Source organism: Callorhinchus milii, unplaced genomic scaffold, assembly GCF_018977255.1.
Source record: "Callorhinchus milii isolate IMCB2004 unplaced genomic scaffold, IMCB_Cmil_1.0 Scaffold28, whole genome shotgun sequence".
NCBI classification, from domain to species: domain Eukaryota; kingdom Metazoa; phylum Chordata; class Chondrichthyes; order Chimaeriformes; family Callorhinchidae; genus Callorhinchus; species Callorhinchus milii.
In genome coordinates, this window is record NW_024704769.1 from 2,115,232 (window position 1) to 2,134,222 (window position 18,991).

Consider the following 18,991-nt stretch of genomic DNA (forward strand, 5'->3'; position numbering starts at 1 on the left):
CTTTTTCAACGGCTCCGAATTGAATCCGATTGACCCGCGGAGGAAAGACAAGAATTTCGCCTGAAAGCCACTGGGAAACTGATGGCATATTCTTGGAACGCAGCGTCGAGCAATAATAATCCTTGCAATAAGAATCCGTCTTTACGTTGTGAGATTATATTGCGTCTCGCGCTTTCACGCTCCTGTTTACCTAATTCCAAAGAGTGACCAATTTTATTGGGGAATGGTTGGCCGGGATACACCGGCAGAGAGAAACTCCTTTCTCTTCTCATGGCATCGTTAACGTCACCTGAGCACATCACCTAAGGAGGAGAGGACCAGGGACGGAGCCCTGAGGAACGCTGTACGTGATGGTGCGGAGGGCTGGAGGTGAAGCTGTTCAGCAGATACAAATTGGAGACGATGGGAAAGGTAATGCCGATTAATATTAATCATAATCCTCGCATTTGATACGGCACCTTTATCATGTCATTCAGACGTCTCAAAGCGCTTCACGGGATCGATGCGCTGCAAAGTGCAGTGACTGTGTATTTTGCGGGCGGAACGCGGCAGCACAATTTGCGCACAGAAGTGTCCCCGCGAGCAGTCGTGAAGTGAGCGACCAATTTTACTGGGGGCGACTTGGCCAGGACATCATCGGGAGAGAGAGAGAGAGAGAGAAGCGGACAGAACCGGGAAGGTAGAGCTGAGATCAATGGAATGATTGTCACTCAACTTGACACCCTAACGATAGAGCTCTCACTAACAGTCTGTCTGTCTGTCTGTCTGTCGGTCTACAGTGGATAGAAGCAGCAAATCAGCCACATGACTGTACAGTTATTATAATTATTATGATAATAATAATAATAATTGGGCAAGTTTCCTTACTCCATGTGCCTCTATTTACCGAGCAGTAAGTGGTCGATTGGAAGGATCGCTTTTCCCGGGGTAACAATTCCTTTCAAAAAAATAATAATAATAATAAATTGGTCACTGCTCGTGGGACACTTCCGTGCGCGATTGGCTGCCGCGTTTTGCCCGCAAAATGCACACAGTCACTACGCTTGGCGGTACACGCCGCGAAGCGCTTTGAGCTGTCTTGAAGACCCGATAGGGCCCGGTATCAAACGCGAGGATTACGGTTATTATCGTAAGAATAATGATAACGACTATCTCTGCAGTTGATCGAAGCAACGTATCGCGTCGTCGAGAGGTCCGGGAGCTGCTGTTCCTCAGCTCAGGAGGTGCTGAAAGCATCTGAAAGCTCTATTGTGGGTGTTTTTCGGACCAGACCGAGAGCAAAGCCACATCCCAGTCTCTAACCACTTCAACGCCACTTGATTCTCTCTCCTCTCTCTCTCTCTCTCTCTCTCACTGCCAAGCCGGCGGTTGAGGCTGTGAGCACAGGGAAGGTTTGGTTCGTGTGTGTTTACGGCTTCTTTTGGCAGAACACTTGAGGTCCCGCACACTGCGTGCGTGAATTTTATTGTATTTTGTGATTATAATTTTATAATGTTGCGTTGCTATTACATTGCATCATTGGGAATGTTGTCGCATTTATCGTTGCATGATTATTATATTCTTAATATCATTGTATTAGATTGTATTCTTAATATTAAGGCATTTTATTATTGTTACATTAGTAATATTATTGTAAAATAATAATCCTGGCAGTTGATATATCGTGTTGCTGAGATGTCTCAAAGCGCTTCACAGTATATATGTTATTTTATTGTATTTTATTAATATTATTGTATTTTATTTGGTTATTATTATTGTAATACTGGATAATATTAATATATTGTGCCTTAGGACACTTGCGTAGGCGATTGGGTGGGCAAGGATCAGGATTAGACTGCAACTTGTCTTTGACCGGTCTCCGAATAATTCAAAAATATTAAATTAATAATAACTGAAGTTAATAGATTGAATTGAATTCGGAACTTGGTCGGTGGCTTCCTCTGCAAACGGTAACTTTAAAAAAAAACACACAAATATACGGCGAAAACAAAGTCGGCCGAAGCAATTTCGCTTACGGTCTAATTGTCTCTTTGCTCGGGGACACTTGTTGTCTCAAGTGATGCAAAACTTTGTGATCTTCCTGACTCCACACAGCGAAGGGAAGGCATCTCACCCCCAAAAGATGCCTTATTGATCTGTGCTTACGGTCACTTCCCCCCTCCCTCTCCCCTGGCTCGCGGTCAGGCTCCGCTAACTCACGTGAAGGGTGCCATATAAATATAAAAATAAATCCAAGTTGCTGTTGTTCTTCTTCTTCTTCTTCCTGCCAGGAAGATGGGAACTCTCCGCCATCTCCAGTTGGCTCTGCGAGAGAAGATCGAGGAGTTGAGGCAGAGGGACGCTCTGATAGATGACCTGGAGCTGGAGTTGGACCAGAAGGACGACTTGATTCAGAAGCTACAGAGGGAGTTGGATAAGTACCGATCTGTCCTGCGACCATCAGCGCAGACAGAGGAGACCAACCAAGCCCAGGAGCACCAGCGAACCAAACGCCAGGCCATCTCCGCTGAGCCACCGCCCTGGACATCCAGCAGATCAGCGACGTCAGCCTTCCCTGTTTCTCCAAAAGCCCCCAGTAAGTGGCTTCAAGCCTCCGATTCATTTACACTGTGTCCCGCGAAGCGCTTTGAGACGTCTGAAGACGCGATGAGGCTCTGCATCGAACGCGAGGATTATTATTTATTGTTCGCCCATTTCCTCCTTGTGTTGCTGTGGAGTCCTGGAGCTCTCGCTTCGCAAGCGAGAGGACCCGGGTTCGATTCCCGGGCGAGTCAGGGCGAGACCTTAGGCACGTTTCGATGTGATAATAATAATAATAATAATAATCCTTGCATTGGATGACACATCTTATCAAGTCTTTGAGACGTCTCAAAGCGTTATATCGAATGCAAGGATAATTATGGTCTCTTTGCTCGTGCCCACGGTCACCTCCCCTCTCCCCTCGGCTCAGTGTCGTTCGCCGCCGCGGTCAAGCCCTCTGGGGAGGGGGTGGGCGCTGTGCGGTGAGGTGACCGACGGGGCTCAGAGTTGCAGCTCCCCATCATCTCTCGAACTGTGCGTGAAACAGATCAAAGGAGCTGATCAAAGGGGCCATCATGGAGAACGACTTCATGAAGAATCTGGAGGTGTCCCAGATCCAGGAGGTGGTGGATTGCATGTACCCAGTGGAGTTCATCGAGGACAGTTACATCATTGAGGAGGGGGATGTGGGCTCCCTCGTCTACGTCATGGAAGGTAGGAGATTGGGGGATGGGGTGGGGGGTGGGTTGGGGTGGAGAGGAAAGGGGGGAGTTAGACACTTCATCGTCACTCTTTGATCGTGCCTTCGGCCAGACCCCCCCCCACCCACCCCGCCATGCCCTCCACCCCTCCTGACGCCAACTCCTGCGCCCTGGGACTTCTTTCCTTTCCGAGTGTAACTTGTTGTTGTTGTTCCCCCCACCAATCCCCCCCACCCCCACAACACACTCCCCCGCCCCCTCCCGCTCGCCAGCCCACTGCACCATTCCCCTGAGGTCCAATAGGAACACGGGAACAGGAGGAGGCCATTCAGCTTGTTGTCCAGTCGGACTCCTGTAGCTCAGTGGTGAGCGCTCTCGCCTTTCAAACGAGAGGAGCCGGGTTCGATTCCCGGGCGGTCAGGGCGAAACCTTGGGCGGGTTTCCTGTAACTCTGCTCTCCGCACGCACACGGCCTCTGGGTCGCGTGAGCAACAGGAAAATCCCATGACTGAGGAAAGGCTGTCAGCAGCACCTGGGCCGTGACCTCGGAAACAACACTGACAACAGCTGCTGATGACGGCTCCAGGGAATGGACGGTTCTTCACGAGCCCCAACAAAAAGCCATCGTAATAAACCCACTCCACTGCCCACTGCCCCTGGCTCCTCGGCTGGCTCCGGCCTCCCGCTCGGCCACTCGTCCCCTCCTCCGCTCCACCATCAGGCACTAAGCTTTGGAATTCTCTCCCCAATCCCTCCTCCGCCTCGTCCCTCCCCTCCTTCCCCTCTTTTAGATCATGTGGGAAGACTTTCTCTTCGACCACGCTTATGGTCACCTCCTCAACTTCCCCCGGGTGCGAGGGAGGAAGAGAGGGAAGGAGGGAGGAAGGGAGGGAGGAAGGGAGTGGATAGGTGGGTGGGAGAGTGTTGGGGATGTTTGAGTGTGGAGCAGTAACCAATGGCTTCACCTATACATAGACATACACAGTGTGATAGAGACCGCAATGACATCTCTCTCTTTCTCTTCTCTCTCACGCTCTCTCTCTCTCTCTGTCTCCTCAGAGGGGAAGGTGGAGGTGACGAAGGGGGATGTGAAGCTGTGTACGATGGGGCCGGGGAAGGTGTTTGGCGAGCTCGCTATCCTCTACAACTGCACCCGCACAGCCACCATCAAAGGTCCGCGCTCCAAGATCACTGCCCTGCGTGAGGGGCGCTATATAAGTTGTTGTTGTTGTTAGCGACAGCTCCAGTCTCAGCCCAAACAACATTATGCCCTGTGGCTCAGAGTAATAATACTAACCCTTGCAGTTGATACAACAAATGTCCTGCAGCTCAGTGGTTAGGCCACTCGCCTCGCAAGCGAGAGGATCCGGGTTTGATTCCCGAAACGTTGGGCAAGTTTCCTTACCCCACACGTCTCTGTTTAGAACTTCAGCCTCTCTGCCCCCACCCTTTGGAACTCCATTCCACATTCCCTTCACCCCGCTCCCTCCTTGCCTCCTTCAAGGGTCCATTTCAAGACCCTCCTCTTCCACCGCCTCTGCTACCCCTCCTGATCCCAACCACCAGCTCGGGCCCAAATCCCAGATTGTCCAGCGCCTTGGGACGTCCTCCCGACATGTGAGGCTCCGTGTAAATGGAATGTGCTGTTGTTGTTGTTGTCGTTGGTGGTGTGTTTTGCAGCTCTAAGTAACGCCAAGCTCTGGGCTATTGACCGACAGTGTTTCCAGGTCATCATGATGAGGACCGGGCTGATCAAACACACTGAGTACATGCAGTTCCTGAGGAGGTGAGTGTGTGAAGCACCGACTAAGACACAGACACAAGCCAATTCGATAACAACAACAACAACTTGCATTTACGCAGCTCCCGTCATGCAGGGGAGTGGTGGAACACAATGGGGGGGGGGGGGGGGGGAGGTGACAATGAGGACTGTTGAAGAGGAAGGTCTTCAGAGGCGACTTGAAGTTGGGGAGGGAGGAGGCAAGACAGAGGGATTGAGGGAGAGGGTTCCAGAGTTTCAAGGAATAGTGTCTGATAGAGTAGCTGCCGATGGTGGAGTGGAGGGCATGAGGGACAAGAAATTACCCCAAACATACACCGTGGGCTTTGGCTCAAAGTGTGGTCATTCTGGAAACCCATCACCTGCTTAAGAGTCTCCAAACCAAGCTGAGAATTCCATGAGTCCCACATACACATGGAAATCCCAGCGATACATTGTTGGAATGGAAAGCTCTCTCTCTCTCTCTCTCCCTGGAGGGACGCATCGTGTTTACCGAATTCCGGAGAGTATTAGGCGCAGGTTGGCAAGAGCCAGGGCTTGAGGGGGAGCCCAGAATGTGCGTTGGGGTAACTGCTGGAGTCTAACCAGCTAAACCCAAGCATAGCTTGGCCATTAAGAACACTGGCTGGCCAGCTTTCCTGTAGCTTGTCCAGCTCGGACCACCCTCCCCGTTAGGGTCGACGATATCACAGTTAATGGAGCAAACACGGATTGTGTGCGTGACATGACACTAGGCAGTCTCTGCGTTTTATATCAGTTCTCATTGGCCATCACGTGAGTCAGCCAGGGTCATAGTCATGGGTTATGTCTGTCTTTCTCTCCCAATTCCAATTTCTTTCTCTCCAATATCTCCATTTCTGTCTCCAGCGTCCCCTCGCTCCAAGATCTACAGGAGGACATCATCAGCAAACTGGCAGATGTGCTGGAGGAGGTAATGGATTCACACAAAGCATGTCCACACCCCTCTATCCAACCACTACCACCAACAGCACATTAACTTCACACAGCGCCCTTCATGTTGGGGGTCAGGGATTTGGACCCGAGCTGGGGACTGGGATCAGGAGGGGTGGAGGGCAGGGAGGGTGTGGGTGTAGGATGGTGACTAATGGTGCGATCGAAGAGGAGGGTCTTGAGCCGGGCCGTGAAGGAGGCAAGTGAGTGGGGGGGTGGAGGGCGAGGCGGACGGACTTATGGGATGGGGTTCCAAAGGGTGGGGCAGAGAGGCTGAAGGGCCTAACTGCCGATGGTGGGGGGCAGATCGGGCGGGGGACATGGAGCAGGCTGGAGCCCGCTGAGCAGAGGGAGCGGGCAGATCTTTTCGGAGTTAGCAAGTAACCGTGGTTGACCGCTGTGCACTTCCTATTGGTTTCCCAGACTCATTACGAAAACGATGAGTACATAATCAGGCAGGGAGCCCATGGGGACACCTTCTTCATCATCAGCAAGGGCAAGGTGAGTATCGAGCTCTCTCCTGGAGTGCGTGTGTCGGAATAACTAATGGGACAACAGCAATGGCCCTCGCGTTTGACCCGGCGCCTTATCCCATCTTCGAGACGTCTCAAAGCGCTTCACGGGATACACGGCAAAGTGGACTGTAGGATGAAACGCGGCGGCCAAATGCGCACAGAGACGTCCCCCACAAACAGTCGTGGATTGAGTGACCAAATTATTATTATTTTGGAGGGATTATTACCCCCGGAAAGCGATCCACTAATCGACTAACACCCGGGTTCCTACTGACTGCTGGTAAACAGAGCCGTGTGCGTGCGTGCGTGCGCGTGTGCATGTGTTTGTGTGGGTGGGGAGTAAGGAAACTTGCCCAACCTTTCGCCCTGACCTGACCCGCCCGGGAATCGAACCCGGGTCCTCTCGCTTGCGAGGCGAGGGCTCTAACCACCGAGCTCCCCGGTATGATGAGGCGCCACTATGTTGTGCGTTGGCTTTGTTCCCGCAGGTGACTGTGACACGGCAGGATCCTGGCAACGAGGAGCCCATCTTTCTCAGCGCTCTCTCCCGCGGAGACTGGTTTGGAGAGAAGGCCCTACAGGGGTGTGTGTGGCTGCCGCCGGGAACGTCAAACCCAACTATTCTTTCTGCCAGTGGAACTGTCCAGGAAAAAAGGCTGGGGGCAGAGGTTCCGGCCACTCAGCTCCCGAGTGACCCTCGTGCCCTCGTGTTCCACCATCGGGGGCCCCACTTTTAGCCACTGCGCCCCGAAACTCTGTAACATTCTCTGCCAATCCCTGCGCCTTGCCCCACTCCTTCTCCATCTTCAGGTCGCGCTAGAAGACCTTCCTCTTCGGCCGTCCCCCATGGTCACCTCCCCCTCTCTCTCGATTTGGGTGTGTCAGCCCGGCTCAGTGGTATCGCTCTCACCTCTGGGTCAGAGGGTTGTGGGTTCAAGCCCCGGGAGCAGTCGGAGATGCCTTCCTTGAGATGAGATGCTAAACTGAGGCTGTGTATAAGGGAAGGGAGTGCTCCACTCGATACCATTCTATCGCCAATGACTCCAATGATTGGAGTAACAAACCAATGACTCACTCGGACTTTCCTCTCCCTCTTCCAGAGAAGATGTGAGGACCACAAACGTTATCGCAGCTGAGGACGTAACCTGCCTGGTGATTGACAGAGAGTGAGTCTTTCTGACCGATGATCGGAGCAGTAACTTAACGGGAAGAATCTTTGCATCTGATACAGCCCTCATCACGTCGTCGAGACGTCTCGAAGCGCTTTATACTATGATACTATAAACCGAATTGACTGGGTATTTTGTGGGCGAAACGCGGCACCCAATTGCCCACAGTGACGTCCCCACAAACAGTCGTGGGTTGAAGTGACCGAATTATTATTATTATTATTTTTTTGGAAGGGATTATTACCCCCGGAAAAACGATCGGCCATTCGACTTAACAAGCGGCTTCCTACTGACTGCCGGTAAACAGAGGCGCGCGCGCGTGTGTGTGTGTGTGTGTGTGTGTTTGTGCGGAGTAAAGAAAGTTACCTAAGGTTTTGTCCGACCGGCAATCCGACGAAGCCAGGACCTCTCGCTTGCGAGACGAGTGCTCTAACCGCTGAGCCGCAGGATCCACGATGGCTCTCTCAGGCCGTGCGTTGTCTTTCTTTCTTCGTAGGTCGTTCCGTCAGCTGATCGGAGGCCTGGGAGATGTGTCCAGTAAAGAGTTTGAGAGTGCCGAGCTACAGGCAAAGTGAGTTTCGCCGGAGTTTCCCCAGACACAACCTTTCATAGCAATGTTCAATAACATTTCTCTTCCTTGGGGTCCCTAGTGTGGAGGCAGACGTCTTGAATTCATAAGGATTACTATTATTATTATTATTATTATTATTATTATTATTATTATTATTATTATTATCTCTATCTCTCGTTGCCCTCAGCATTAATCAACATTTTTCTCAGGTTTGAGGCAGAAGCTGAGTTCTTTGCTGGTCTCGATCAGAAGGATTTCAAGATCGTAGAAACTCTAGGCGTTGGGGGCTTTGGGCGTGTTGAGCTGGTAAGGGGCGCTGCCGTGCGCAATTGGCGGCCGCGTTTCGCCCACAAAAAATACGCAGTCCGTTCGCTACGCGGTGTATCCTGTGAAGCGCTTTGAGACGTCTCAATGAGGTGATAAGGCGATGGGTCAAATGCGAGGACCGCAGTTTATTTGTTGTTGTTGTTGGTTATTTGTAACGAAAGGCAAAATACTGGCGGCTGCTGGGAAACCTGAAATAAAGACCGAAGTGCCTGGCGACACTCAGCAGGTCAGGCAGCATCTATGGAGAGAAAGTGAGGGACCCTTTGTCAGATTGTGTTGTTGTTGTTGTTGTTGTGGTTGATGGTGTTGGCTAACCTCAGGTGCAGCTGAGAAGTGAGGAGAGCAGAACATTTGCGATGAAGATCTTGAGGAAACGTCACATTGTGGACACTCATCAACAGGAGCACATCCGCTCAGAGAAGATGATCATGCAGGAGGCACACAGCGCCTTTATAGTCAGGTACTGCCCCGACCCCCTACTATGCCCCACACCTCTGCCCCAGCCCCTTTCCCGCCCCCGTATACTGCCACACCCCTACCCCTTTGCCCCACCATCTGCCCTGCCCTGTGCCCCAACCTGTGTGCCACAGTCCCGTCTGAAGACCTTCGTATTCGACTGCGCCCTTCGGTCACCCTCCTCCCTCCCTGCCCTGCTTGAGGGACACCGGGTAAGGGGCAAGTTGTTGTTGATTCACATCGTTTGCGAAACGCGGCAGCCAATTGCGCACGGCAGTGTCCCACAAACCGCTTTCACCTGAGCATGTTGTTGAGACGTCTCAAAGCACTCCACAGAATATACTGTCACGCGTAGTGACTCTGTATTTTGTGAGTACGTCAGAGAAAGGTCCAGCTTTGTATGTCGGATCAGTGTGTGGTGTGACTGAATGTTCCTCTGATTTCAGACTGTACAGGACATTTCAGGATAGTCAGTACTTGTACATGTTGATGGAGGCCTGCCTTGGGGGAGAGCTGTGGACTGTGCTGAGAGACAGGTGGGTGATGGAAAGCGCCTTCATAGCATCATAGAATATTACAGCACAGAAGGAGGCCCTTCGGCCCATTGGGCCTGTGCTGGGTCTTTGGAAGAGTTACCAACTCGTCCCACTCCCCCCACTCTTACTCCAACTAGTCCCCACTCCCCCGCTCTTTCCCCATATCCTTGCAAATCTTTCCTTTTCAAGTACAAATCTAATTCCCTTTGTTACTGAATCTGCTCCCACCCCCCTTTCAGGCCGTGGGTTCCAGACCATAACAACTCTCTGGTTGTTACGTGGCTCAAAAGGGAATTGGATCGGGACTTGAAAAGGAACAATGTGTAGGGCTATGGGGTAAGAGCGGGGGAGTGGGACTAGTTGGGGTAAGAGTGGGAGAGTGAGACTAGTTGGGGTAAGGGTGGGGGAGTGAGACTAGTTGGGGTAAGAGTGGGGGAGTGGGACTAGTTGGGTAAGAGTGGGGAGTGGACTAGTTGGGGTAAGGCGGGGGGAGTGGGACTAGTTGGGGTAAGAGCGGGGGGAGTGCACTAGTTGGGGTAAGAGTGGGGGTGAGTGGACTAGTTGGGGTAAGAGTAGGGGGGAGTAGACTAGTTGGGGTAAGAGTGAGACTTGTTGGGGTAAGAGTGGGGGAGTGGGGACTAGTTGGGGTAAGAGTGGGGGAGTGGACTAGTTGGTAGCTCCTTTCAAAGAGCCGGCACAGCCGAGGGCGAATGGCTCCTTCTGTGCTGTAAAATTCTATGATTGGTGAGCCTGAGGCTGGGATGGGGTGGGGTGGGATGGGGTGGGGTGGGATGGGGTGGAATGGGATGGGATGGGATGGGGTGGGATGGGATGGGGTGGGGTGGGGTGGGGTGGGATGGGATGGGACGAGCTGACAGGCTGCATTGATGTGTTGCAGAGAATCCTTCGATGATGCCACCACCCGCTTCTACACGGCCTGTGTGGTCGAGGCCTTTGCCTATCTGCACCACAGAGGGATCATTTACCGGGATCTGAAGCCCGAGAACATCATCCTGGATCACAGGGGCTATGCCAAGCTGGTAACCGCAGCTCCGCCTGTCCTCCGGTTCAGTTCCTTCAGTTCAGGCCTTTGCAAAACAGGGGCCATTGATGTGGCGGTTAGAGCACTCGCCTCGCAAGCGAGAAGACCCGGGTTCGATTCCCGGGCAGCGCAAAACCTTAGGGGTTTCCAGGTGTGCGGGGGGATGTGGGGAATTCTCAGTTGGGTTTGGTGACTCTTAAGCAACGGTGATGGGTTTCCGCGTGTGTCAGACACCCCACCCCCCCCCCCCCCACCACCACCACCACCACCACCGGCTGAATTGAAAAGAAACAAGAGAACCAGTGCAGACTGATAGTTTTCCAGAGATTCTGTGCTCATTTTTTTTCTTGCTCTTCAGGTGGATTTTGGTTTCGCCAAAAAGATTGGATTTGGGAAAAAAACATGGACCTTCTGTGGGACTCCGGAGTACGTGGCTCCCGAAATCATCCTGAACAAAGGTCACGATGTGTCTGCGGATTACTGGTCACTGGGAATCCTCATGTATGAACTGCTCATTGGCAGGTAAGGCCATTCCCCAACTGTAGAGTCCCAACCGCCTGTGCCTGACACTGCTTCGAAGCAAGGAGCCCAGCTCCCAGCCCCACACCCTACACTCCCCTCGTCCCCTCGTCCCCAGCCCGCAACCCCTCCCCTTCCACCCCTCGCAAACGAGAGGACCCGGGTTCAAATCCCAGGCGGGTCCGGGCGAAACTTTAGGCACGTTTCCTCGATGCACACACAAGCACGGCTCTGTTTAGAGGCGCAGAACGCTCTCCCGGGGGTAATTAATCCCTCTTAAAAGCAAAAGTGGTCACTCCAAAATCCATCACTGTTTGTGGGGACGCTGCTGTGCGCAATTGGCTGCCGGGCTTCGCCCACAAAATACACCGTCAATTAACTTTACAGTGTACCCTGTGAAGCGCTTTGTGACGTCTCGAAAACGTGATAAGGCACTGCAAAGGCAAGGATTATTATTATTATTATCATCATCATTATTATTATTATTATTATTATCCAAACCAATTTGTGACCTTACGCCCACAGTCCTCCTTTCTCAGGCTCGGATCCGATGAACACTTACAACATCATCCTGAGAGGGATCGACATGATCGAGTTCCCAAAGAGAATCAGTAAGAACGCTGGACACCTCATTAAAGGCTTTGCAGGTGAGTGAGGTTCAAATGCACACCCCCCCCCACCCCTGAACTGCCCTTTCCTGGGTCTGCCCCACCCATGCCCCAACCTCCTCCCACCCTCTTCCCCGCCCTGTACTGCCCCACCACTGCCCACCCAGTTTGCCACAGACCCGTTTCAAGACCATCCTCTTCCACCGCGCCTTCGGTCACCCTCCTACCACGTACCCTACCTGCCCCCCACCACCCGCACACACAACCCCCCCCCACTCCGATCCCAGCCCCCAGCTCGGGTCCAAATCCCTGACTTTCCATCGCCTTGGGACGTCCTCCCGACGTGTAAATGTCACGCGCTGTTGGGCTTTATTAAAATAATATCAACGATAATGATCCTTGAATTTGGTACAGTGCCTTATCGCGTCGTCGAGACGTCTCAAAGCGCTTCGCAGGATACACTGCAAAGTGGAGTGACTGTGTGTTTCGTGGTGAAACGCGGCAGCCAATAGCGTTAAAGGCAACAATTATTTCAAGGAAGAGTTCTTAAAACAAGTCCCCAGCAGAGGTCAGTCATACTCAGCCGGAAAACCCATCACCGTTGCTCAAGTCTCCAAACCCAACTGAGATAGATTGTTGGAAAGGAACCCGCTCTCTCCCTCTCTTTCTCCCTGGAGGGACGCCCCCGATTACCTAATTCCGGAGAGAATTAGGCGCAGGTTGGCAAGAGCCGAGGCTTGAGGGGGAGCCCAGAGTGTGCGTTGGGGTAACTGCTGGAGTCTGACCATCTAAACCCACACACAGCTCAGCTATTGATGTCGCTGTCTGGCCGAGCTTTCCCGCTGCTTGTCCGGCTCGGACCCCCCTCCCCGTTAGTTAGGGCTTTGACTGCGGGGTTAACAGGAGCTGAGGTGGAGGATTCCGGTGGTATGTTTCCTCTCGGAGTTCATGCCAGGAGTACCTGACAGTTGTAAGCGAATCTCTTCGTGTTGCCGCCTTCAACAGGGACAACCCTTCTGAGCGTCTGGGAAACCAGAAGAACGGCGTGAAGGACATTCAGAAACACAAGTGAGCGACACTCGTTGAAGACGTGGTCACATTCTGCCGGTTGCGGTGTGTAGAAAGAAAACAACAATGAATGATATTGACACAGCGCCTTTCACGTCGGGAGGACATCCCAAGGCGTTGGACAGTCAGGGATTTGGACTCGAGCTGGTGGTTGGGATCAGGGGGATTGGGGGATTGGGGGGGTTGGGGGGAAAGAGGGGGGTGGAGGGCAGGGAGGGTATGTGGTAGGAGGGTGGTCGAAGAGGAGGGTCGTTGGCAAACTGAGTCAGTACAGGGTGAGATCGAGGGCGGACAGTTGGCGCGGCAGAGCCAGGAAGGGGCACGACCATAGCAGTGAGGTGTCCAGCGTTCTTGCTGATTTTCTTTGGGAACTCGATCATGTCAATCCCTCTCAGGATGATGGTGTAAGTGTTCATCGGATCCGAGTCTGAGAGAGGAGGTCTGTGGGGGTAAGGTCACAAATTCAGGGTATGGTTGAGGAAGGGTCTGTGTGGTGGGTGGGTGTGACTGACTGACTGTCCTCTCCCACAGGTGGTTTGAAGGATTTAACTTTGAAGGGCTGAAGAACACAACTCTGACTCCCCCAATCATCCCCGCGGTAAGTATCCAGTGTGCACTATCCTGTAGCTCAGTGGTCAGAGCACTCGCCTCGCGAGCCAGAGGACCAGGGTTCGATTCCCGGGTGGGCAAAACTTTAGGCAAGTTTCCTTACTCCACGCACACGCCTCTGTTTACCAGCAATAAGTGAGGAACCCGGTTGTTAGTCAATTGGTAGATTGCTTTCCGGGGGTAATAAATCCTTCAAATTTGTTCTCAATCCACGACCGTTTGTGGGGACTCTGCTGTGCGCAATTGGTTGCCGCTTTCGCCCACAAAATACGCAGTCACTACACTTTGCGGTGTATGCCGTGAAGCACTTTGAGACGCCTCGATGACGTGATAAGGCGCTGCATCAAACGCAAGGATTCTAATCCATCTTCTCCCCTTGCAGGTCAGTGGGCCACTTGACACCAGTAACTTTGACAGTTTTCCCAAAGATGCCGAGACCTTTCCTGCTGATGAGGATTCGGGATGGGACTTTGCAAACTGCAGTGACAGCACATGACAGGAGAGGTCACTCGGCTCAGTAATGATTCACCGAAAGCCACAGAAGTCGACCACAGTGATAGCCATCTCAGGATTTAATGGCACAGAATTAGGAACAATTCTTAGGGTCAGCTGCGAAAGCTGTTCTCTGAGACACTTATATTTTTGAATTAAAAAAAAAAACCCGGTCTCTCAATCCGCGACTGTTTGTGGGACGCTGCTGTGCGCAATTGGCTGCTGTGTTTCAGTCACTCCACTTTACAGTGTAATGCAGTGAAGCGCTTTGAGACGTCTTGAGGACGTGATAAGGTGCTGTATCAAATGCAAGCATTATTATTATTACCAAAAGGTAGGGGCAGAAAGGCTGAAGGCCCGGCCACTGATGGCTGGAGGCCTGTTAGGCATAGGTCCTCCCAATCCTGTAACAGGGGTTCTCCAATAGACCAGAAGCCTATGGGTGAGATGACCCTCCAATAGACTAGAAACCTCTGGGTGGGAATGACCCTCCAATAGACCAGAGGCTTCTGGGTGGGATGACCCTCCAATCGACCAGAGGCCGTTGGGTGGGATGATCATCGAATAGACCAGAAGCCTGTGGGTGGGTTGCCCCTCCAATAGACCAAAACCCTATGGGTGGGATGACCCTCCAATAGACTAAAAGCCTCTACGATTCATCGGAGCATGGGCGGGCAACCTCCGCCAAGTGCCCACACCAGTAACGGGATGGGGAGGGAGGCTCCTGTAGTGCAAGCCGCCACCTTGTAGTACCAGCTTCCTGATCAATTTTACATGAAACGTTCTTACTCGAGTCACTTCTTCACTCAAAAGAGTGGTGAATGTATGGAACTCGCTACCCCAAAGGGCTGTTGACGCTCAGTCCTTGAACATATTCAAGACTGAGATAGATAGATTTCTTACTGCAAAAGGGATTAAGGGATAATGGGGATAAGGCAGGGTCAGGTTATTAGCTGGAGTTAGATTAGAAGATCAGCCATGATTGAATGGCGGGGCAGGCTCGAAGGGCCGAATGGCCTAGTCCTGCTCCTACATGTCAAGAGGAGCAGTAAGTAAGGTTTGGGGGGGATATTGACAGCACAAAGACTTAAGTGACAGTGACTAGTTAAGCCAGGGTCTTGTTATTCAGAGTTTAGTGTAAGTTTAGAGCTAGGTGGCTATTCTCTCCCCCACCCCCACCCCTAGCCCCTGCTTCCTGCCCCACCATTCAACGCTAGTTTGATTTGATTTGACCCTTCAGTACTCAGTCATCTGCTACAATGGAGAGCGCTCGCAGGTCATTGAGTTTGGCCTCGTTTTCTTTCTCCCGATGTTCGTCAGTCACTTGCTGTTGATCGATCTGGCCGTCAGGTCCCCGAATATCTTGGACATTTCGGAATAGTACACCACCTGCACACAGCAAAGCACAGTCACAATACAACACCAGCCAGTCGCATCAAATCCTACCAGCAAATCTTCCCTCAACCTTACCCTTCCTCCCTCCTTCCCTCCCGCACACAAGGGCAAACACACAGACAGACGAGCGCGCAAACACACATGGAAACACACACGGATGAAGCACACACAGACATACACACACAGGCGCATACACGTGTCCATACACACAAAAAGCCATGTGCGATCATGCACAGAGCCACACACACACATGCACGCGCACGGAGACACGGGCGCAAACACATAGGCGAAGCATACAAGCACACAGACTCGCGTAAACACTTGCACGCACATAGGCTGGTGCACACACACACACACACCCGCGCGCGCGAGCACACACACACACACGTACAGTTTGGCTGCGGCAAAATGTGGACCTTTTATATTAATATTAGAATTCCTGTTCTATTGGGTCCACAACTGATTTCCAGTCTGGGGAGAGAAGTTTGGGTCGGATGTAAAGGTTATTTGGTCGGCGTGTGGGATTCTCCTTAACTCTGTGGCGTTGCTTTCTGTAGCCAAAGGGCAGCCCTGACATTTGTAAAAGTCAAACTTTCAGGAAGTTAAGATGGAGTCGGCTGGTCTTTGAGGAACTAGATCTCAACTGCTGATGGGCCATGATTTAGTCTACCCACCGACTCCCTTTGCTCCTCCCCACCTCGCATTTGATACCGCGCCTTATCACATCGTTGAGACGCCCTCGAAGCGCTTCGCAGAAAACACGGTCAAGTATATCCTGTGACTGCAGCGACTGTGTATTTGGTGGTCAAAATGCAGCAGCCAATTCCGCACGGCAGTGTCCCCACAAACAGCCGTGGATTGAGTGACCCATTTCTTATTTGGGGAACTGTTACCCCCCGGAAACCGCTAATCGACTAACAACCGGGTTCCTTTTACTGCTGGTAAAAGAGGTATGTGTGTGTGTGTGGATTCGCCCTGACCCACCTGGGAATCGAACCCGGGTCCTCTCGCTTGCGAGGCGAGGGCTCTAACCCCTACACTGTGGGTCTCCACAATTTTTCCCTTGGAGTGAGATGCAATCAGGTATGTTATTTCCCTAGCGTTTCAGACCGTCCAGGTTGTGACAAACACTTAAATTCCGTCTCCATTTCCTAACCAAAAGATACAGGACTCCATTAGGACTACAGGATTAGGAGAGATGAATTGAATGACCAATTTTGGGGGGAGGGGGAAGGGGATTTTTGTTCCCCGGAGAATCTGACCTCTGCCTACCTGGGCACGGATCAAGGCTTCGAAGCTGGGCTGGAAGTAATCGATTCGACTCCTGTAAAACTTGGGCATTTCCTCGAGCAGCTGTCTGTTTTTACCTTCAAAATCCTCACGGACTGGTTTCAGCTCCTCTCTCGCCTGGAACGAAACGCCAGAGAACATGATCGCTCCTGCCGACAGCTGGATTGAAACCTCTGACTCAACGGGGCTGCAGGGAGGGAGGGCTCCAGGCAACACTAATAATATTAATACTCATATTCCTTGCATTCGACCCAGCGCCTTATCACGTCTTCGAGACGTCTCAAAGCGCTTCACAGGATACACTGTAAAGGGAATTGACTGTGTATTCTGTGGACGAAACATGGCAGCCAACTGCGCACAGCAGCGTCCCCCACAAACAGTCGTGGATTGAGTGACCAAGTTTTTTTTTAAAAAGGATCACTACCCCCGGAAAAGCGATCCGCTAATCGATTAACAACCGGGCTCCTACCCGGTGATAGGTAAACAGAGGCGTGTGTGTGAGTGTGGAGTAAGGAAACTTGCCTAAGATTTCGCCCTGCCTGGGAATCGAACCCGGGCGGGGAGGGTGGGGGTAGGAGAGTGACCGAAGGTACGGTCAAAGAGGAGGGTCTTGAAATGTGCCTTGAAGAAGGCGAGGGAGGAGGCGGGGTGGAGGGACTGTGGAGTAAGAGTTCTGCTGAGCGGAGGGCCGTGGTTAAAGAGACGCGGGTTTGCAAAATACCTGGTGAAGTTTGGCAAGGACAGGGCCAGACCGCTCCTTCTCCTCGTACTTCTCCACTTTAGACTGCAGCCTTTTGTAGTCCTGCAGGATCTGTTCCCGTCGCTTTACTGCCATGTTGAGGCTCGGGAAAACGTTGCTGAACCTTGAAAGGAATCGCAGCGCGAATTGAAGCAGCGGAGTTTGAGGAGCCTCGCTTACTCCCCACGCCGCTCGACCGGCTCCGGCCTCCTGCTCGTCCCTCGCGCCCTCCCTCCTCCGTTCCACCGTCAGCCGCTACGCCCCCCGAAACTCTGTCACTCTCTCCCCTCAATCCCTCCGCCTCGTCCCCCTTCCTTCCCCAACTTCAGCTCGCGCCTGACGACCTTCCTCTTCAACCAGTGCCTACGGTCACCTCCCCGCCCCCCCCCACCCCCCCCCGGCTCGGCGTCGCGCTCTCCCCCACTTGTCAAGCGCTCTGAGGCGCTAAACTGCGTGAGGGGGGCGCAAGGTGTCGTCGCAAATCATGAAACTTGTGGCGATTGAGGTTACAGGTTATGTACAATTTGTTCCCTATTATTTATGCCAACATTTATAGTATTTATTTAATTGTCCACTCTCAGTCTATGTTCCCCCTCATGCCCCCATTCAGGCATATTACTCCCCCCCCACCCCCCACAACCCCCCCATCAGCAGATGTGCATTTTTAAGCTATAAATCACGTTCAAATGAAAGCAAGATATTTAAACAGCGTTCAGGAATGCATAGCATCCCGAAGAACGCCTGGAACACTACCCGCCCACCAGGAAGTGCAAATTAAAGCCAGTCACTCTAGTCAACTGGTTTAAATTGCCGGGCTAGAGCCACAGTAACAGCAGCTGAATAATAATAATAATAATAATATAATAATAATCCTTGCATTTGATACAGCGTCTTATCACGTCTTCGAGACGTCTCGAATCGCTTCACAGAATATACCGTAAAGTAGATTCACTGTGTATTTTTTTTTAGGTGAAACGTAGCAGCCAATTGCGCACAGCAGCGTCCCCACGAACAGTCGTGCATTGAAGTGACCAAATTATTATTATTTTGGAGGGATTATTGCCCCCGGAAAGTGATCCGCCAATCGACTAACAACCGGGTTCCTACTGACTGCTGGTAAACAGAGGCGCGTGTGTGCGCGTGTGTGTGTGGAGTAAGGAAACTTGCCTAAGGTTTCATTCCAATTTATATTGAGAGAGAGGGAGAGAGAGAGAGAGAGAGCGAGAATGAAAAGGGAGATGCAGCTTCATTCACTGCCTTTCAGGTTTACGCAAAGTTAACGAAAGCACAAAGGAAAGACAATCTAACACAGGATCGTTCGAACTGTGCACTCCTCAGAAAGCTGAGCCTGACCCGTTCACGACTAAATCAACAGTTTTGTTATCAATAGGTACGTTTTCAGCCCTGTGTTAACTGGGATCGCGATTTCAATAATTCCCACACAAGGAATTTGATCTGCCCTCAAGAGATACTGGAATATGGAGCTAGACTGAGCATTTGGTCGCTGGACATAGTTTAAGAGATGGGTTTTAAGGCGGGTTTGAAGGCAGACGGAGGGGGCAAGGCGTATGGCGGTCGAAAGAGTCGGGCTGGAACGGCTCAAGGCTCATCCGCCGATGGTGGGTCAGACCACCGGAGGAGACGAGGGAAAGATGGTGTTCGTTCAATCACCAGAAAATATTTGTCGGCAGATATCAGGGACG

General features: G+C 52.0%; 1 protein-coding gene and 2 pseudogenes across 1 annotated transcript in view; 2 read left to right on the top strand and 1 right to left on the bottom strand.

Moving 5' to 3' along the window:
* Window positions 1-18,991, top strand: part of LOC103172463 (VIP36-like protein) — a 56,717-nt gene that overhangs the window by 29,336 nt on the left and 8,390 nt on the right. The window lies entirely within an intron of this gene.
* Window positions 2,275-14,045, top strand: LOC121851046 (annotated as a pseudogene).
* Window positions 14,981-18,991, bottom strand: part of LOC121851004 — a 5,757-nt pseudogene continuing 1,746 nt past the window's right edge.